Source organism: Cornus florida, unplaced genomic scaffold, assembly GCF_030987335.1.
Source record: "Cornus florida cultivar Cherokee Brave unplaced genomic scaffold, ASM3098733v1 CherokeeBrave_3.0.0_Hap2_Chr08, whole genome shotgun sequence".
Lineage (NCBI taxonomy): Eukaryota > Viridiplantae > Streptophyta > Magnoliopsida > Cornales > Cornaceae > Cornus > Cornus florida.
Window position 1 is genome coordinate 53,812,528 of NW_026775578.1, and position 22,594 is coordinate 53,835,121.

General features: G+C 34.9%; 1 long non-coding RNA gene across 3 annotated transcripts; it reads right to left on the reverse strand.

Annotated features, from left to right (window-relative positions):
- Positions 1-1,332: 1,332 nt before the first annotated feature.
- Positions 1,333-22,158, reverse strand: LOC132271753 (uncharacterized). 3 transcript variants are annotated; one of them, XR_009469804.1, is made up of 8 exons: positions 21,479-22,158; positions 17,821-17,971; positions 12,858-15,757; positions 9,344-9,482; positions 6,981-7,137; positions 4,978-6,780; positions 2,165-2,326; positions 1,333-1,894 (listed from the first exon to the last, which is right to left on the reverse strand). It is a non-coding gene; the product is annotated as an uncharacterized LOC132271753 (long non-coding RNA). The 3 variants fall into 3 exon arrangements; XR_009469803.1 differs by having other exon boundaries at positions 6,981-7,140; XR_009469805.1 differs by lacking the exon at positions 9,344-9,482 and having other exon boundaries at positions 6,981-7,140.
- Positions 22,159-22,594: the final 436 nt, after the last annotated feature.

Consider the following 22,594-nt stretch of genomic DNA (forward strand, 5'->3'; position numbering starts at 1 on the left):
TCTATATTTTCTTGGTGACCAAACAAAGCAATGGAAAGTGAATCACTCAATTGCATAATAAGTGACTTCATAAATGCTATCAAATACCAGTATCACACAACACACCATGTTGGTATCTAATCAAATTGACCAATCAGGAGCCCATCTTAAGAGAGGATATTCTTGTTAATTTTTTAAAATAGCGCAAGTCTTGAACATAAAAAGATACATGGGTTAATATATATATATTACATAAAAAGATACATGGGTTAATATATATATATATATATATATATATATATATATATATATATATGTATATATGACAAAATGATTGGGAAGAATAATGATCCAATAAAAAAAACTCTTAACTATTAGAATCTAGAAATTAACAAATCAAACAATTTAAAACCAACACAAATCAGGTCCAAAACATACGGAAGTAAAAATACTCCATCTCATCACATGTCATTCAACAATACAAACCACGAACTACAACACAGAGTTGATGCAAAGATGTACCAAATTTACCATAAACCTAAACTAAATAGTTGCAGCAGTTTGAACTAATATTTATTCCCAAAACAAACATGGATGCAAAACAAAATAATTATAGACTGAAAAATATTACCAGCAAGAGTAAGCCCGTTTTTTATTAAAAAAAAAAACCCACAATCAACATAAAACTAAAATTCCAAAAACAAAAAAACAACTTTGCTAAAAGAATATATAGATTACCTCAATATGAAATGATACGATTCAGGTTCAAGACAAATAATCTCGCAAGATCCTAAAAATGCACTGCCAAACAAGGAAGAATATGATTTAGAGAGAAAAAAAAAAAACACATAAGGTGAGGAAGGGTATTGTGTGTGTGTGTGTATATAATGGTCAAAAGGCAAGTATAATGGAGCTTGTGTGTGTGTGTGTGTGTGTATAATGGTAGACAGATAGATAATATATACCTATTATATGTGTGTATAATGAAGTTCTCTGGCCAGCCCCTATTTTGCAGCTGTAGTGTGCTATGCAGAGTAAGAGATAGAGACTGGGAGAAGCGTGCTAGAGAGGGGTTTAGTGCAGGAAAGATACTGTGTGTATACATAATGGTCAAAAGGCGTGCTAGAGAGATGGTAATGAAGCCTCTCTTGTTTAAGAGCCAAAAATGGGTAGCTTTGCCCAATCGGTTTCTTTTCGCCAGAGGTCCCTAAATACTCAATATGACAATGATGTGCCCTTCGAATACCAAGGGGCAATGCCATTTAAAATGTCCACAAGCTTGCTCTTAATATATATGGATGTGCAAATATATATATATATATATATATATAGAGAGAGAGAGAGAGAGAGAGAGAGAGAGACCAGTATTAACCTTTGATGCTGCAGTCAAAGACGTTTACATCAATTGTTAGCTGGCCAGCATCATTTGAGTTCAGATGCTTTTAATAGCTGCTCCTTATGATTCATAATCAACCACATGCATTTGTTTATCTAGTGCTAAAAACACATGTATGGAAAATATGTTTCGTTGGGAGATGGAAAGAGAGGTTTGTACAATTAAGGAAAAATAAAAGATGAGGTTTGTACATGCTGCTAAATCAGATCAGCTCTAATACACATTTTTTTATACAATATACATGTTTATATGCTCAAGCAAGCATGAATTAAAATTCACGAATTAAATGGACTATTATCCTATTATTATTTCAGTAAGATGAAGGACATCTCCCTCTTAATTCACGAATTAAAATCACTCTAATACCAAGGCAAGGAACCACAAATTGGCTATGTAGCAAGTTTTGTTACTTTGGCACACATTAGGCTCCAACAACACAACACGGTGTTCCCTTCGAAAGATTCAAAAATGACCGGTTCAATAGGCTTGAAACTGCTCGGCCTGCAGCTTCTTCACTTCCTGAGCAAAAATTGACTCATCAAATTTTTGCCTAAAATATTGAAACAAATCTAACCAAATTTTCCCACCCCTACCAAGCCAAAAACAAGAAAGAAAGGTATTTAACTTACTTCAGGGAAACCAGATTTATTTTTCCTCTCTCTTTCAATTCTTAAAATGCAAAGAATGCTTACAAAAACCATAAAAATCATGTAGCACAATTTCCATTTCATTTCACAACCACCAAACAAAGAAATAGAAAATCAACTGCAGGAGATCAAATTTTCTCACCTTATCGCCCCACAATAGCTGAGCCCTAACCGAAAACAGTTGAGCTTCAATAGCGGCTTTAGAAAATCCCACGCTAATTCTGAGTTTTTCCAGCAGATAAACTGCTGCCATATAGTTTGAGAATTCTCAGCAATTATGACTGCTTAAGCTGCTACAAAATGTCTACAAAATGGCAAAAAAATATCATGATGTATCAATACAAATATAAAAAATATATAAAACAGTAGCTAGTTGACACGTTACTGGCAGAAACTAAAAACAATGAAGCCCTACTAACAGGATAATTACTGAGATGAATCTAGAAACTTCTTAGTTTGATGTCCACTCAAATGATCAAAAACAACTAACAACAATGAAGCCCTACTAACAGGGTAACATGATGTCTATTCCATTAAATTTCAAAATGATATAAACTCAGTTCCCAACAAGTTCAAAGAAAATTTGAATTAGGGAGCAATTATTCCAAAATATGTAATATAAAGTAATTTAACTGCGTCACATCCTAACATATAGATTAAACCATACGGAATTAAGAAAACACGTGTTATCCTATTCTTCAAGCAACCAGAAAATAGAATATTAAAAACACAAAAAAATAAAATAAATAAAAGCTAACAATGGTTCTGCCATTCATTTTAATAAGTGCATAATTTTCACTTCAACCTTTTTTTTTTTTGGAAATTAAAGCAAAAACACACCCATTATCTGTAATATGTCCCTAGTGGGACTAAAACTCTCAACCTCCCCTTTTGGTTCAGGCTAAGGAATGTGTGTGTGTGTGTGTGTGTGGGTGGGTGGGGGGTGTTTGGGGAAGAGAGAGATTGTACCATTGGGCTGGTGGGTGGGGGGTGTTTGGGGAAGAGAGAGATTGTACCATTGGGCTAGAGGCCCTTTGGTTGTCAAGTGCATAAGTTGCTACTTGCTACCATAGACTCCTCAACAAAAATAAGTGTCATGCAAAGAACACATGAAGCATTAGTAACTAGATCAATAGCAAATAGAAATGGTTTTAACTCTAAACTACTAAAAAGTCACAAGCTCAATAGTGTTCTTAGTGCTAGTTATAGATTACCATGAAAGCTAGAATATAAGCAAAAGAATACATCTAAATAGTACAATACTTTCATATTTTCATCCGGCATTGCTAGTGATAGCAATTATCACTAGCACACTCAGATCCATTATTATCAAGCCCTCAAGAGTAAATTCAAGACATGCTAGGGAATTTAAAAAAATAAAAAACCCAAAGAACTACATAGGTTTCCTTCATGAATGGCATCCAATTCTTTAGTACATGAAAAGGATTCCACATTTGATCATGAAGTGGAATCCACATTTGACCAAACTTAATTATAAACAGGCAACCTCAAGAAACTACCATGTAACTACCAATCAAGCAAGGCTACTTGGCGCAACCCAGCAAGGCTCTTTCATCATACACTGAAGGTAACAAACTGTGACAAGTTTGAGAAATGTCATTGACACACCAAACACTGAAAAAAAGATTGACGAAAAATATACACACTACTAAAAAAGAACAGAAAAAATAAGATAGAGAGAGTTGTCAGGATTCACCATTTTTGCACGACAAGATCTGGTTCTCTCTTGCGATTAGGGTTTAACAACGTCGAAGCGCAAACCCTAAAAACTATGGCAGCCCCAGTCGTGCTCGAGAAAAGTTTGATTATATATTAGGTTGTTAAATGCTTGGAGACACCATCGTCTATTGTTGATATTCTACCAATTGGCACCGTATATATCAAGCCTAGTTACTCATGCGCCAATGTGGTTTTCTAAGGTCTACCCCCAATGAAAATCTAAACCCTAGCCCACAGTGCGTGTGTAGCCCAACCCACAAAAGTATTTGGATAATAAAAAATACGTTAATCACTATAGGCCTCACTGAAATTCGTTTATCACTCAAAGTTTATCACTATAGTGAGGAAAGGACTCAATTGTATTTTAAGCATTAAACAGATCAATGGACTCACTGAAATTCAAAGAAATGTTGTACCATATGACCATTTCACTATTTGAGTTTATAAATTTTTGAGAGATAGTTCGCATATTGAAATTTCAGGTTAGGCCTCTGCTAAATTGCAGGGGAGGAAAAATCTATATGCTTAATTTTACATGGTCAAAAGCACTTAATATTTTTCCTTCTTTTACTCACCATCGGAATAACTTCGAAAATACTAAACCAAATCCGAAAATACACTGCGTTAGTCCACATGACACCTTTTAAGGCAACTCAACAAGTTCTAACTTTTCTTTTATTAGATACAAAATTGGAAAATTCTGCCATGCCAAACCAATGGTTATGTTTTGACCTATACTACTTGTCAGCATGTCGATTGCAGGTCACTAAGCTTCCTTGGTGTATGCTTCTAACTTTTATCAAATTCTATTTACCAGGAGAAAAGGAGGTGAACTCCATGGCATTATTCCAAAGCATCAAAACACATGTGTTGTGAAGTCATGTATGATGACTGATGAGATAAAATTTCTTCTCAGATTGATAACTACTAAGATAACCATATTCACACTAAAGCCATAATATTGAATGATAAACGTTGCCCTTGTTAAAATAACTCTGCTATCCAACCTATACTACATTAAATGAAATATGTAGTGTAAATTACGATAAACATAAAGAAAAACTAGATCAATCAATTTTTTTCCCACAATCTCTCTCTCTCTCTCAACCCTTCAAATGCAAAGAGTTCATACAAAAACCACAAACATCATCTAGCACAATTTCCATTTCATTTCAAAACAACCAAAGAGATAAATACAAAATCAAATTTTCTCACCTTATTGTCCAGGAAATCAATCGGCCCATATCGAAATAACTTCCATAGCTGAGACCCAATCAAACACAATTGAGCTTCAATAGCTGCTTTAGACTCTGATTTGAGCTCCTATAGTTGTTAATGCTTCATAATCGACTACATGAAATGATTAATTTTAGTCCTAACAGCATAGGTATGGCAAATATTTTTTTAAGCGAGAGTTCGGTACATACTGATAAATTAGCACTAATACACATATTTATATATGTATAATATGTTTATATGTAGAGAGAGAAAGAAAGAGTTGACATTGATTTTCGAGTTAAAGGACTGGACTACGTATTTCAATGAAAATTCTGTATTCTTGCTATGAAGTGAGAGAAGAGAGAGGGTAACTGCAAGAGAGAAACAAGAGTACTCTATGAGAGAAGATAAGAGTCAGAGAGGCATTCTCGGAGACAGATGATTGTTCTATCAATTTTTTTGGGCTTGAACAGTTTTGTGTGTAGTGCGAGAGAGAGGAGAGACGGGCGTAGAGCAGGAAAGAAAAGTTCACAGAAGAGTACTTCGGGTAACTGGGGGGAAATTAATAAAATAGTTTCAGCAGCGGTCACAATATCTCTTAGGCAGCAGTTAAGAGAAAAAGGCTGGCATAAAGGGGCTCCTGCAGCGGTTTATTTATTCCGCTGCAATACATCCACCATCATTTCCTTATTAACTTGCAGTAAGGATATATGATGAATTCAGTGCTAAGATTCTTGCCTGCAAAGAGAACAATAGATAAAAGCAAAACTCGTAATTCATTATAAAGTCAGGCTCATAGTACTGACAAAAGAAAATATACATACTTGCAGGAACCACTCAATCTAGCAAACCACACAAGCACATGCACGAAAAAGTTTTGGGAAAATAGTTCGTAGCAGATCCGGGACATACGAGAGAATGAGGGACTAATTCAAAGAAAGACAGAACATTTGTAAGGAAAAAAAAAAAAAAATTGATTACTGAAGCTACAGCTTCAAAAACCACTAAACATGTGTTAAACAAGTCGTTCGGGTTTGGCCTCGGCAGCTTTCACCATTAACAGAATGATATCAGAAGTACTAAGTTATGCACTGAAATTAGATCTAATCATCTAAACCAGTAACCCAAATCTAAAGAATATTTATAAAAATTTGGCAAAGCATTTTAATCTTCACATGCTTTAAAGAACTACTATGACAGATATACAAATAAAAACCTATACAGGGGAATCAATCAAATTATCTGCTGCTGATCAGTTAGCTGGCCAGCATCATTTGAGTTCAGATGCTTTTAATAGCTGCTCCTTATAATTCATAATCAACCACATGCATTTGTTTATCTAGTGCTAAAAACACATGTATGGAAAATATGTTTCAATGGGAGATGGAAAGAGAGGTTTGTACAATTAAGGAAAAATAAAAGAGGTTTGCACATGCTGCTAAATCAGCTCTAATACACATTTTTTTATACAATATACATGTTTATATGCTCAAGTAAGCATGAATTAAAAATCACGAATTAAAAGGACTATTATCCTATTATTATTTCAGTAAGATGAAGGACATCTCCCTCTTAATTCACGAATTAAAATCCACCAAGGCAAGGAAGCGCAAATTGGCTATGTAGCAAGTTTTGTTACTTCGGCACACAGTAGGCTCCAACAACACAACATGGTTCAATAGGCTTGAAACTGCTCGGCCTGCAGCTTCTTCACTTCCCGAGCAAAAATTGACTTATCATAGTCGAATCTTAGCAGTTTGCCTAAAATATTGAAGCAAATCTCACCAAATTTTCCCACCCCTACCAAGCCAAAAACAAGAAAGAAAGGTATTTAGCTTACTTCAGGGAAACCAGATTTATTTTTTCTCTCTCTTTCAATTCTTAAAATGAAAAGAATGCTTACAAAAACCATAAAAATCATGTCGCACAATTTCCATTTCATTTCACAACCACCAAACAAAGAAATAGAAAATCAACTGCGGGAGATCAAATTTTCTCACCTTATCGCCCCACAAAAACTTCAATAGCTGAGCCCTAACTGAAAACAGTTGAGTTTCAATAGCGGCTTTAAAAAATCCCACTCTAATTCTGGTTTTTTCCAGCAGATAAACTGCTGCCATATAGTTTGAGAATTCTCAGCAATTATGACTGCTTAAGCTGCTACAAAATGGCAAAAAAATATCATGATGTATCAATACAACTATAAAAAATGTATAAAACAGTAGCTAGTTGACATGTTACTGGCAAAAACTAAAAACAATGAAGCCCTACTAACAGGATAATTACTGAGACGAATCTAGAAACTTCTTAGTTTGATGTCTACTCAAATGATCAAAACAACTAAAAACAATGAAGCCCTACTAACAGGATAACATGATGTCTATTCCATTAAATTTCAAAATGATATAAACTCGGTTCCCAAGAAGTTCAAAGAAAATTTGAATTAGGGAGCAATTATTCCAAAATATGTATATAAAGTAATTTAACTGCCTCACATCCTAATATATAGATTAAACCACAAGGAAATAGAAAAACATATTTTCATCCGGCATTGCTAGTGATAGCGACTAATATTGAGTCTTAACTTGGTACCACATCAACACCTTTATAATGAGACTGAACATCATAAGTTAAAGAGATGACAATAGGCCACTTAATAAAAAAATCTAGACACAGTTTGTCTCACTTTTCTATTTTCAGCTCAAAAGACTATAACACCTTTGGAATAGTGAGGAAAGGACTCGGTTGTTTTTTAAGCATTAAACAGATCAATGGACTCACTGAAATTCAAAGAAATGTTGTTGTACCAAATGACCATTTCGCTATTTGAGTTTATAAATTTTTGAAAGATAGTTTGCATTTTGAAGTTTCAGTTTAGGCCTCTGCTACATTGTAGGAGAGGAGGAACCTATATACTTAAATTTAAATGGTCACAAGTAACTTTTTTTTTTTTTTTTTTTTTTTTCCATCTTTATTATGTAACCAATTAAGGAAAAGTTCTAAAATTAACATGACCATATAAAGCTCAAAATAGTGGAGTCCATAATTGTGTTAAGTATACTGAGAATGATTTTTGCCATTGGTAGTAATAGGCTAAAATTCATGTCAACATACAATTTCATAATCAAATAAATGGAGACTTGTTATAGTCTAAGAGAGAGAACAAAACTTATTCACACCCAAATAAAAAATAATTATTGCATTTTCTCAGCGCCTGCATCATGTTTACACCAAAATAAGAATCACTAAACTAATTTCTAGAAGATAAGAAAAAGTATAAATAAAAAAGGAACAATATCAGCTATAAGGATTTATCAATCTATATAACAATCTATACTTTCATAAATCAACATCAGATAAGAACACCTAATGAGTACACATCAGTGTGTTTATGAGCTGCATAATTGCGCAGAATTGTCTGCAATAAGAATCATGTTGAAGGATATATATAAAAGTTGCACCCTCTCTAACAGCTTAAGCTTTTGGAGTAAATGGTTGCTGATATTGTATCAGAGCCAAAGGTCTCGAGTTCAAACATCACCGTCACCCTAATTAAAAAAAAAATTTGAAAAACACGAGTTGAACCAAAAAGAAGGCCACATGTGAGGGGGTGTGTTGAAGGATATATATATAAAAGTTGCACCCTCTCTAACAACTTAAGCTTTTGGAGTACATGGTTGCTAACAACTCATATATAGAGGCATTTGACCCCTGCAGACAAACTTACACTGGTAGCAGAAACAGATAAGAAGACGGGCATTACTAAACAAAATCCGAAAAATACTGTGTTATCCACAGGACACCTTTTAAGGCTACTCAAGAAGTTCTAATTTTTCTTTTATTAGATACAAAACTGGAAAACCAATGGTGTATGCTTTTGACCTGCATTACTTATCAGCAGATCATGTCGATTGCAGGGCACTAAGTTTCCTTGGTGTATGCTTCTTTTACCAGGAGAAAAGGAAGTGAACTCCATGTACAAGACTCTATCCTAACAAAATATCTATTATCCTAACCATCGGAATAACTTCTCTTAGCATTATTCCAAAGCACCAAAACACACATGTCGTAAAGTCACGTATGATGAGATAAATTTTCTTCCGAGATTGATAACTCCTAGATGTTGCACTTGTTTACAATAGATACATTAAATGAAATATGTTTGTATGAAAGTGTAAATTACATTTAACATAAAGGAAAACCAGATCAATCATTTTTTCCCCTCAATCTTTCTCTTTCAACTCTTCAAATGCAAAGAGTTCATACAAAAACCAAAAACATCATCTAGCACAATTTCCATTTCATTTCAAAACAACCAGACAGAGAAATAGAAAATCTTGTGCAGGAAATCAAAATTTCTTACCTTTTTGCCCGCAGGAAATCAGCCTGCCCAAATCGAACACATGCATTGATGAGAACTCCAACAGTTGAGCCCCAATCAAACACAGTTGAGCTTCAATAGCTGCTTTGGATTCCGATTTGAGCTCTAATAGCTGCTTATCCTTTATAATCGATTACATGCATAGATTAATTTTAGCCCTTTTTTATAATTAATTAATTTTAGCCCTTAACAGCACAAATATGGCAAATATATTTTTAAGAGGGATGGAAAAAGAGTTCAGTACATGCTGATAAATCAGCTCTAACACACACATATGTAGAGAGAGAAAGAAAGAGTTGACATTGATTTTCCACTTACAGGACTAGGTATTTCAATGAAAATTCTGTATTCTGGCTATGAAGTGAGAGAAGAGAGGGAGCTAGAGAGAGAATGACAACAAAAGAGAAATAAGAATAATCTATGAGAGAAGATAGAGTCAGAGAGACATTCTAAGAGATAGATAGAGACTGGGAGAGACTAGAGAGAAGGGTTTACTGCAGGAAAGATAAGCTTCACGGAAGAGTACTTTGGGTAATTGGAGGAAAGTTAATAAAATAGATTGAGCAGCGGTCACACTATCTCTTAGGCAGCGATTAGAGAAAAAGGCTAGCATAAAGGCATTCCTGTATATTTGCCGAAAGAAAGAGAGAAAAAAAAAAAAAGTCAGGCTCCTGCAGCAGTTTATTTAGATTGCTACTATACATCCACCATCATTTCCTCATTAACTTGCAGTGAGGATATGAGATGAATTCAGTGCTAAGATTCTTGTCTGCAAAGAGAACAATAAATGAAAGCAAAACTCAGAATTCATTGAGAAGTCAGGCTCATAGTAAATTTCTTGTGTTACAGCAATTATCCACATCGCCGGATGAAAATTCTCACTGCAGGAATCACTCAATCTAGCAACCACACATGCACAACACCATCTTTCATGCACGAAAAAGTTTTTGGAAAAGAGTTACTAGCAGATCCAGGACATACAAGGGATGAGGGACTAATTTAAAGAAAGAGAAAACATGTGTAATATATAAATAATAATAATAATTGATTATTGGAGATACAGCCTGAAAAGCCACTAATCATTTGTTAGGAAGGTGGTTACTCAAGTTGTTCTGTTTTGGCCTCTGCAGCTTTCATCATTAACAGAATGATATCAGAAATACCAAGGTCTGCACTGAAAATTAGCTCTAATTATCTAAACCAGATACCAAATCTAAAGCAGCAACCCAACGCATCGGTAACTGAGATACTATATATAAATTTGGCAAAGCATATTAATAAAGAATATCTAAGCAATCTTCACATGCTTTAAAGAACTACTGCGACAGCCATACAAATAAATAAATAACAGGGGAATCAGTTTTGGCATCACAAGTGAACATGACTACTTATTAATCAATCGCTCAATAATATGCTAAACATTGATCAGCAATAGATTTACATTCAACCGAACTCAAACATTGATCAGCAATAGATTTACTTTCAATTACACTCAGATCCATTATTATCAAGCCCTCAAGAGTAAGTTCAAGACATGCCAGGGATTTTAAAAAATAAAAAATAAAAAACCCAAAGAACTACATATGTTTCCTTCATGAATGTCATCCAATTCTTTAGTACATGAAAAGGATTCCACATTTGATCATCAAAAGGATTCCAAATTTGACCAAACTTAATTATAAACAGGCAACCTCAAAAAACTACCATGTAACTACCAATCAAGCAAGGCTACTTGGCGACAACCCAGCAAGGCACTTTCATCATACACTGAAGGTAACAAATTGTGACAAGTTTGAGAAATGTCATCGACACACCAAACACTAGAAACAAAGATTGACGAAAAATATACACAGAACAGAAAAAATAAGATAGAGAGAGTTGTCAGGATTCACCATTTTTGCACGACAAGATCTGGTTCTCTCTTGCAATTAGGGTTTAAGAATGTCGAAGCGCAAACCCTAAAAACTATGGCAGCCCCAGTCGTGCTCGAGAAAAGTGTGATTATACATTAGGTTGTTAAATGCTTGGAGACACCATCGTCTATTGTTGATATTCTACCAAACGGCACCATATATATCAAGCCTAGTTACTCATGCGCCAATGTGCTTTTCTAATGTCTACCCCCAAGGAAAATGTAACCCTAGCCCACCGTGCGTGTGTAGCCCAACCCACGAAAGTAATTTGGATAATAAAAAATGCGTTTATCACTATAGGCCTCACTGAAATTCGTTTATCACTATACATTTATCACTCTAGTGAGGAAAGGACTCAATTGTTTTTTAAGCATTAAACAGATCAATGGACTCACTGAAATTACAAGAAATGTCGTAACCACATGACCAGTTCACCATTTGATTTTATAAATTTTTGAGAGAGAGTTCGCATTTTGAAATTTCAGTTTAGGCCTCTGCTAAATTGCAGGGGAGGAAAAATCTATACACTTAAATTTAAATGGTCACAAGCACTTAATATTTTTCCTTCTTTTACTCACCATCAGAATAACTTCGAAAATACTAAACCAAATCGGAAAATACGCTGCGTTAGTCCACAGGACACCTTTTAAGGCTACTCAACAAGTTCTAACTTTTCTTTTATTAGATACTGTTAGAAGATGCTATATTTGGAATATATTATTATAGGAATCCTTCAATTACTCCTTGACAGAATATTTGATATGAGAATATCACAGGAGAGATTTTAGCCTATAATAGAATATTGATTGGAGTGATTTATGGTATTGATTTTAGAAATCTTCCATTAATGTATTTTCCATATTTATCACCTCTATTCATTCACCTATAAATAGAGGTGATCATTGTATACAAAGATTAAGAGAGAATATATTATAAAGTGATGTAGCCCTTTGGGCTCTTTGTGCCGTGGATGTAGGCCCTAGTGACTAAACCACGTAATATCCTTGTGTTCTTAGTGTTTCATTTTTCTCTTCGCTTCCGTTTTGTGCTTTACAACAGATACAAAACTGGAAAATTACGCCATGCCAAACCAATGCTTATGTTATGACATGTATTACTTGTCAGCATGTCGATTGCAAGTCACTAAGCTTCCTTGGTGTATGCTTCTAACTTTTATCAAATTCTATTTACCAGGAGAAAAGGAGGTGAACTCCATGGCATTATTCCAAAGCATCAAAACACAAGTGTTGTAAAGTCATGTATGATGACTGATGAGATAAATTTTCTTCCCAGATTGATAACTACTAAGATAACCATATTCACACTAAAGCTATTAAATTGAATTTTAAATGTTGCCCTTGTTTAAATAACTCTGCTATCCAACCTATACTACATTAAATGAAATATGTAGTGTAAATTACAATAAACATAAAGGAAAAATCAATTTTTTTTTTCCCACAATCTCTCTCTCTCAACCCTTCAAATGCAAAGAATTCATACAAAAACCATAAACATCATCTAGCACAATTTCAATTTCATTTCAAAACAACCAAACAGATAAATAAAAAATCAAATTTTCTCACCTTATTATCCGCAGGAAATCAGTCAGCCCAAATCGAAAGAACTTCCACAGCTAAGCCCTAATCAAACTTAGTTGAGCTTCAATAGCTGCTTTAGACTCCAATTTGAGCTCCTATGGGTGCTTATGCTTCATAATCAACTACATGCAATGATTAATTTTAGTCCTAACAGCATAGGTATGTCAAATATTTTTTTAAGCGAGAGTTCGGCACATGCTGATAAATTAGCTCTAATACACATATATTTATATATGTATAATATGTTTATATGTAGAGAGAGAAAGAAAAAGTTGAGATTGATTTTCCAGTTGAGGACTGGACTACGTATTTCAATGAAAATTCTGTACTCTTGCTATGAAGTGAGAGAAGAGAGAGAGCTAGAGAGAGGGTGACTGCAAGAGATAAACAAGAGTAATCTTTGAGAGAAGATAGAGTAAGAGAGGAATTCTCAGAGATAGATGATTGTTCTCTAAATTTTTTTGGGCTTGAACAGTTTTGTGTGTAGTGCGAGAGAGAGGAGAGACGGGTGTAGAGCAGGAAAGATAAGTTTCACGAAAGAGTACTTTGGGTAACTGGGGGGAAATTAATAAAATAGTTTGAGCAGCGGTCACAATATCTCTTAGGCAGCAGTTAAGAGAAAAAGGCTGGCATAAAGGGGCTCCTGCAGCAGTTTATTTATACCGCTGTTATACATCCACCATCATTTCCTCATTAACTTGCAGTAAGGATATATGATGAATTCAGTGCTAAGATTCTTGCCTGCAAAGAGAATAATAGATAAAAGCAAAACTCAGAATTCATTATAAAGTCAGGCTCATAGTACTGACAAAAGAAAATATACATACTTGCAGGAACCATTCAATCTAGCAAACCACAAATGCACATGCACGAAAAAGTTTTTGGAAAAGAGTACGTAGCAGATCCGGGACATACAAGAGAATGAGGGACTAATTCAAAGAAAGAGAAAACATTTGAAAAAAAAAAAAAATTTGATTACTGAAGCTACAGCTTCAAAAACCACTAAACATGTGTTAAACAAGTCGTTCGGTTTTGGCCTCGGCAGCTTTCACCATTAATAGAATGATATCAGAAGTACCAAGTTGTGCACTGAAATTCGATCTAATCATCTAAACCAGCAACCCAAATCTAAAGAATATATATATAAATTTGGCAAAGCATTTTAATCTTCACATGCTTTAAAGAACTACTGTGACAGATATACAAATAAAAACCTATACAGGGGAATCAATCAAATTATCTGCTGCTGATCAGTTTTGGCATCATAAGTGAAGACGACTACTCGTTAACCAAGTAGCTCAATAATAAGCTATTCATTCATCAACAATAGATTTACATTCAACCAAACTCAGATCCATTATTATGATCGAGCCCTCAAGAGTAAATCAAGACATGTCAGGGAATTTAAAAAATAAAAAATTCAAACAACTACATAGGCTTCCTTCATGAATGTCATCCAATTCTTTAGTACATGAAAAGGAATCCACATTTGACTATACTTAATTATACTCTGGCAACCTCAAGAAATTGCCATACCACGTAACTAGCAAGCAAGGCTACTTGGCTGCAACCAAGGCTACTTGGCTGCAACCAAGCAGATCAAATATAAGAAAAATGTAGTCTAAAGAAAAGAAAAGAAGAGAAATATATATATATATATATATATATATATATATATATATACATATATATTCTAGCTCAGGAAATATTTATAATACAAAAAAGAAATGAGAAACAACCACAATAATATTTAATTAAAGGTCTTGCAAGCTTGATCTCACATTTTGAAAAAACAAGAGATAAAAATAGATTACTTTATCACAAAATGATAAGCAAAAAAAAAACTAAATTAAAATAGATTTGACTAAAAGACAATCCAAAAACAAATTAAGTCTATACTCATTTTCCTAAAACAGTTGGCACAATCCGAATTGAGGGTGGCATATGGTTATGTGAAGGATCAAGGATGTAATGGGTCCCAATGCTTCCATTCTCTATGTTGAAGATACCAATGTCGCGGCACCCAGATGCGGGATAGTATACAATGATATTATAATCTTCTGTGTAGAATATTGAATTTGCCTGACATCCGGGCCATTTGGAAGTTGAAACACAAATGGAATGGTTATCTCCCCAAAACAGGGTGGTGTCTCCGCCCAAGTTATTCACTTCAACCCGCATAGGCCAACCTTGCTCAAATTGCTCTAAGAGCAACTTGAAAACCTAAAATCTCTTTTTATCTAATGTAAGTCCAAGCTTCATCTCCTGCTCAAATAAATGCCAGGTTAGAACGACAACCACAGATGGCGGTAACAATATAGTTATTAGGATACGAAGCAGGGTCAACTAGCGATATAGTGTTTGCAACTTCAAGCTCAACCTCAGGAGGAACTGCGTCAATCTCGTATAAGATCTCACCATCACTATCACCGCCATTTTCATGAGGAGGTTCAAATTCTAAGCAGTCTATTATTGGAGGAAGCTCAATGGTGGCGCCAATAAAAATGATTCATTAGAGTTACGCCCAAGGATTCTTCCACAGTAAACAGCCAACCATGTAAGGAACCAGAAAGCCTCTTTCTGTAAGGCACCCGTAAATGAAAATCATATAGCTCATTATGAGTGATGCTATATAGACTACGTCTTTTGTCGGTATCATCTTTCCAAGGCACCATCAAGAATGGAACTAGTCTAAAAAACTTATTTTGAATGAATTTAAGTTTGTTGTCAATTGCCACACACTGCTATGGTTTGCAAACCACACCAAATCGAACATATTCAGAAACGAAACCAACTTGTCCAGAATCATATCCGATAAGTTCTTTGGCAGGGATGCCCAATCTGACTCCTCCATTGAACTCATCATGTTTATCTGGCTAATAGCACTGCAATGTCAATCAAAGAATCTATATAATCACAATACATTATATCTGCAATACTCAATTCGAATGGGTTTACAATTTTAAACTAATTGATTCACAAAAAACTTGCTGCATATAGTATGAATTAGTCATTGGTGCAATACCTCTTTCATCATACACTGAAGATAACAAATTTGCTACTAACAAATTCAAAAAAACTATTCTAATAAAATTCATTTTCAACATTAAAATCTAATTGAGCCACTACCAAATCCAAATCCCATAAAAACTATATATATTGTGAATATGAACAACCAAAAAAAATTACATCAAGGCAGCAATATTATTTAATCTTTATATGAACATATATATTTACTAATCAGGAATTATATGAATTATATATATATATATATATATATATATATATATAGTATGTATATATAAGTTCTGGAATATATATACACACACACAAGTAGATCACACCAATCACTTGAAAAGGAGATATATTAGGGTTATACATCATATGAATATGAATACATGACCGAATAATAGTAAATTCAGCTAACAAAGTAGGTAAAAGTAGAATAAGAATACACACAAAGGTTGGAGCTTAAAATAAAGGAAAAGATCAACTCTTCTTTTCTATTTTCAACTCAAAAAACTAGAACACCTTCTGAATCGTGAAGAAAGGACTCAGTTGTTTTTTAAGCATTAAACAGATCAAAGGACTCACTGAAATGCAAAGAAATGTTGTTGTACTAAATCACCCCTTCACTGTTTGAGTTCGTAAATTTTTGAAAGATAGTTTGCATTTTGAAATTTCAGTTTAGGCCTCTGCTAAGTTGCAGGGGAGGAGGAACCTATACGGTTAAATTTTAAATGGTCACAAGTACTTTATTTTTTTCCTTCTTTTATCTAATTTACCAAAAAGTTATGAAATTAACATGACAACATAAAGCTCAAATTAGTGGATTCGGTAACTGTATTTAGCATACTGCTAATGATTATTGCCATTGGTAATTAAAGGCTAAAACTCATGCCAACATGCAATTACAGAATCCAATAAATGGAGACTTGCTTATAGTGTAACAGAGAGATCAAAACTTACTCACCCAAATATACAATAATTGTTGCATCAAGTTTACACCAAAATAAGAATCACTTAACCAACTTCATTTAAGATTTATCACTAACAATCTATGCTTTCAAAAATCAACATCAGGTAAGAACACCTACTTTGTGAAACACAGCTGATCAGATTACTTTGTTATAAACTGACTTCACATCAGTGTGTTTATGATCTGCATAATTGTGCAGAATTGTCTGCAATAAGAATCACATACAGAGGCATTTGACCAGTGCAGACAAACTTACCTTGGTAACTAAAACAGACAAAAAGGAAGGGCATTACTAGACCAAATCCGAAAATAGACTACGTTAGTCCACAGGACACCTTTTGAGGTTACTCAACATGTTCTAATTTTTCTTCCATTAGATACAAAACCAGAAAATTCTGCCAAATATGTGCAACAAAACAGGATTTAGAATTAGAAACCATGCCAAACCAATGGCTATGTTATGACCTGCATTACTTGTCAGCAGATCATGTCGATTGCAGGGCACTAAGCTTCCTTGGTGTATGCTTCTAACTTTTATCAAATTCTATTTACCTGGTGAAAAGGAGGTGAACTCCATGTACAAGATTCCATCCTAACAAAATTTCTATTATCCTCACCATCGGAATAACTTTTGAAAGTCCTTGGCATTATTCCAAAACATCAAAACACGTGTCGTAAAGTCATGGATGATGAGATAAATTTTCTTCTGAGATTGATAACTCCTAAATGTTGCACTTGTTTATGCTACATACATTAAATGAAATATGTCTGTATGACAGTATAAATTACAATAAACATAAAGGAAAACCAGATCAATCATTTTTTTTCCTCAATCTTTTTCTTTCAGCTCTTAAAATGCAAAGAGTTCATACAAAAACTATAAACATCATCAAGCACAATTTTCATTTCATTTCAAAACAACCAGACAGAGAAATAGAAAATCATGTCCAGGAACTCAAATTTTCTTACCTTATTGCCTGCAGGATATCAGTCTGCACAAATTGAACACATCCATTGATGAAAACTTCAATAGTTGAACCCCAATCAAACATAGTTGAGCTTCAACAGCTGCTTTAGATTCCAATCCAAGCTCCCATAGCTACTTATGCTTCATAATCGACTACATGCATTGATTAATTTTAGCCCTTAAAAGCACAGGTATGGCAAATATATTTTAAAGAGAAAGAGATAGAGAGAGAAACAGAGTTCGGTACATGTTGACAATTGATCTCTAATACACATATTTATATATGTATAATATGTTTATATGTAGAGAGAGAAATGAAGAGTTGATATTGATTTTCCAGTTACAGGACTATGTATTTCAATGAAAATTATATTCTTGCTATGAAGTGAGAGAAGAGAGAGAATGGCTGCTAGAAAGAAATAAGAGTAATCTATGAGAGAAGACAGAGTCAGACAGACATTCTAAGAGATAGATGATTATTCTTTTTGGGCTTGAATAGCTTTGTGTGTAGTGAGAGAGAGACGGGAGAGAGACGGGTGTAGTGCAGGAAAGATAAGTTTCACGGAAGAGTACTTGGGGTAAGTGGGGGAAAACTAATAAAATAGTTTGAGTGTCGGTCAGCGGCGGCTAGAGAAAAAGGCAGGAATAAAGAGGCTCCTGCAGCGGTTTAGTTAGACCGCTGCCGATTAGTCCCACTCTGTGCTTCCAGCTTTCCTAAGTGAGTTAGTCAATAGTGAGTTAGTCGGTTAAGGGGTCTCTCGAGCCGGAAGTTCCGTTCACACTCCTATAAACATCTGCCATCATTTCCTTATTAACTTGCAGTGAGGATATATGATGAATTCAGTGCTACGATTCTTGCCTGCAAAGAGAACAATAAATGAAAGCAAAACTCAGACTTCGTTGAACAAGTCAGGCTTATAGTAAATCTGTTGCGTTACAGCAATTATCCAGGATGAAAATTCTCACTGCAGGAATCACTCAATCTGGCAACCATCTTTCATGCACAAAAAAGTTTTTGGAAAAGAGTTACTAGCAGATCCAGGACATACAAGAGATGAGGAACTAATTTAAAGAAAGAGAAAACATGTGTAAGAAAAAAAAATTATGATTACCGGAGTTGCAGCCTAAAAAACCACTAAACATGTGTTAGGAAGGTGGAAAGTCAAGTTGTTCGGTTTTGGTCTACACTGAAATTAAATCTAATCATCTAAACCAGCAACCCAATGCATCGGTAACAGATATTATACAAAATTTGGCAAAGCATTTTAGTAAAGAATATATAAGCAATCTTCACATGTTTTGAGGAACTACTGTAACAGCCATACATATAAAAACATATCCAGGGGAATCAGTTTTGGCATCACAAGTGAACACAACTACTCATTAATCGAGCGCTCAATAAAATGCTAAACATTGATCACCAATAGATTTACTTTCAACCAAACTCAGATTTATAATTATGATCGAGCCCTCGAGAGTAAATTCAAGATATGCCACGGAATTAAAAAATCAAAGAACTACATCCGCTTCCTTCATAAAATGTCAATCAATTCTTTAGTAAATGAAAAGGAATCCACATTGCAACATGATAAGGAACCCACATTTGACCAAACTTAATTATAAACTGGCAACCTCAAGAAATTGCCATACCATGTACCTAGCAATCAAGCAACGCTACTTGGCGCAACCCAGCAAAATCAAATATAAAAAATGTGGTCTTAATTCTTGGCCGAAGGACTACTGACAGCACAATAGATGAGAGCTGGATTGCATTACAAGGACACTTTAACCATCAAGAATTATGATTCCATGTAATTTCCAACCCTCATTTTAAGGAATTTGATTCATGATGCTAATAGAGAAAAAAGACTGTAACTTTCTTCTACGGAAAAAGACAATAAATTTCTTAAAAGGAAAAAGACAGTAACTTTCTTATAAGAAAAAATGAATTGCAGCTCAAAAATATTTATAATACCATAAAAATTGAGAGAAACGCACAATAATATTTAATTATATGTCTTACAAACTTTATCTCACATTTGCCACAGCAAGAGATAAAAATAGATTTTTTTTCACCACATTAAAATGATAAGCAAAAAAGATTAAACAAATTAGATTGACCAAAAGTCATGTGAAACAAATTAAGTCTATACTGAATTTCCCAACACAGTTGGGACAATCCAAATTGAGGGCGGCATATGGCTATGTGAACAATCAAGGATGTAATGCGTCCCAAAGCTTCCATTCACTATGTTGAAGATACCCATGCCGCGGTGCCCAGATGGGGGATAGAATAAAACGTCAATAGGATCATCAATATAGTATATGGAATTCGGTTGGCATCCGGGCCATTTGGAAACTGAAACACAAATGGAATGGTTATCTCCCAAAAACAGGGTTTCTCCACCCGAATTCTTCACTTCAACCAGCATATGCGACCCCTCCTCAAATTGGTCTAAGAGCAACTTGAAATTCTTAACCCTGAAGTTACATGCTGTGAATCGTCTCCAAGTTTTAAAAACCTTTGTACAAGAAGGATTTACCGGTAGATGATTCAACAAGATACTTCTGTTCAGAATATGGAATAGTCTGCATTGCAATCCCCTCCACTTGCGGAGCCTTACTCTCCCCAGCCCTTCTATTAGCATCAATCATTAGGATTTTATTTCTAATATCAACTGCAAAAATCCGGCATTTATAATATACGACATCAAAGATGGGCTTAAATCTCTCTTTATCTTTGTAAGTCCAAGCTTCATCTCCTGACCAAATAAATGCCAGGTTACAACAATCACCATAGATGGTGGTAACAATATAGTCATTGGGAGACGAAGCAAAGTTTGACAATATAGCCTTTACAACTTCAAACTCAGCCTCAACACCATCGTTGCCATTCTGATGATTTCTGAGAGGTCCATAATTGGAGGAAGCTCAATGGTAGCGCCAGAGAACGGATTCATTAGAGTTACGCCCAAGGATTCTTCCACCGTAAACAGCCAACCATGTGAGGAACCAAAAAACCTCTTTTTGTAAGGTACCTGTAACTAAAAATCATATAGCTTATTATGAGTGATGCTGCACAGACTACTCCTACTATTATCTTTTGAAGGCACCATCAAGAATGAAACTTGTGTGGAACATTTATTTTGAACAAATTTAACTTTGTTATCCATTGCCACAGACTGCCATGATTTGCAAACCGCACCAAATCAAACATATTCAAAAAACAAAACCAAATCGTCCAGAATCATAAAGCGATGCCCAATCTGACTCCTCGATTGTCATATCCAGTAAGTTCTTTGGCAGGGATTGTGAGGTCTTATACAAGATTGGTGCGATATTGGTGCAATACCTCTTTCATCATACACTGAAGATAACTGCTACTAACATATTTGAAAAAACTATTCTAATAAAATTAATTTTCAATATTAAAATCTAATTGAGCCACTACCAAATCCAATTCCCATGAAAAAAAACTATATATATTGTGAATATGAACAATCAAAACAAGTTAGGCTGCAATAATCTTAATCTTTATATGAATATATAAAGTATGCATATATAACTTCCGGAATATTAATACATAATAGTAAATTCAGCTAAGAAAGTAGGTAAAAGCAGAATAAGAATATAGGGTTTATTTGTCTATGGAAAACCAACCTATTCCTCTGTTGTACTTGCCGAGTACAGAAATCACTCCGAAGATTCATTAGGATATCTTGCAGCTCCACGTCGGCACCTCCCCTTTGCTAACGCCGATGGCTTTCCCGCAGTCACCGTCTCACAGTCGCCGTGCTGCAACAATCCCCACCCAACAGATGGAAGAAGCGTCTGGAACAAGCGACAATGAGCACGGCATCGGAGATGGAGACACGCGCTGTCTGCAAGTGAGGCGACAGCAAGTTCACAGCGGTGATGAGGTCGGGACGGCGATATTGAGAGAGAATGTGGCTGAGGACGCGGCGGTGGTGAAATTGAGAGAGAAGGCGGGTGGACTGGCGGCATCGCGCAGAGAGAGAGGAGGGGGAAACGAAAGTGGGTTAGGGTTTTTTTTACAAAATTACATTAACGAGGACGACGACTTCCTCTAGCATCAGTGGCGAAGTGGCAATGAGAACACCAATCACCTCTAGCACCAGTAGCGATGAGGACCACGACCGCCTTGTTCTCAAATCCATCCCTCTCCGCAATGACGATGACATCCTCAACGACTCTGTATCATCTTCCCTTACTCATTCTTCACTGTCTCGCTCGTACCTTCCACGCCCACGCTTCCCATCAGATCGCGTAAGAGGTTTTTGTCTTAGGCTATGTTTGGTGTGGGTTCGAAGGGAAGGATAACAGTTAGGATAATTTTAACCCTAGTATTTGATTGATTAACGAATAAAAAGAGAAGAAAGGATCATGTTTGGAAAAAGAAAGAAAAAGAAAGAGAAGAAAATTATGTTAATAAAATTATTATTATACCTTCTAATATTTTAAAAGATAAATTTATAAATGTAGTTATAAGGGTGATCACATATTCAATCGGTTCGGTTTGAGGTAAAGTTCAATCATAAACGATCCTTACGAATTGGAGAGATTTGAAATCGAACCGATCCGGATCTTCAATTCGAACCAAACCAATCCGTGAAATAACGAATCAGTTTGGGTGAATTGGGCTTTTCAAATAGCCCAATATAATTATACTTTATGGCCCATTAAAATCTCAAATTAGTATTAAAAACTAGTACTTAAAATTAGAAAAATAAAATAAATTTGTAAATCATATACCGG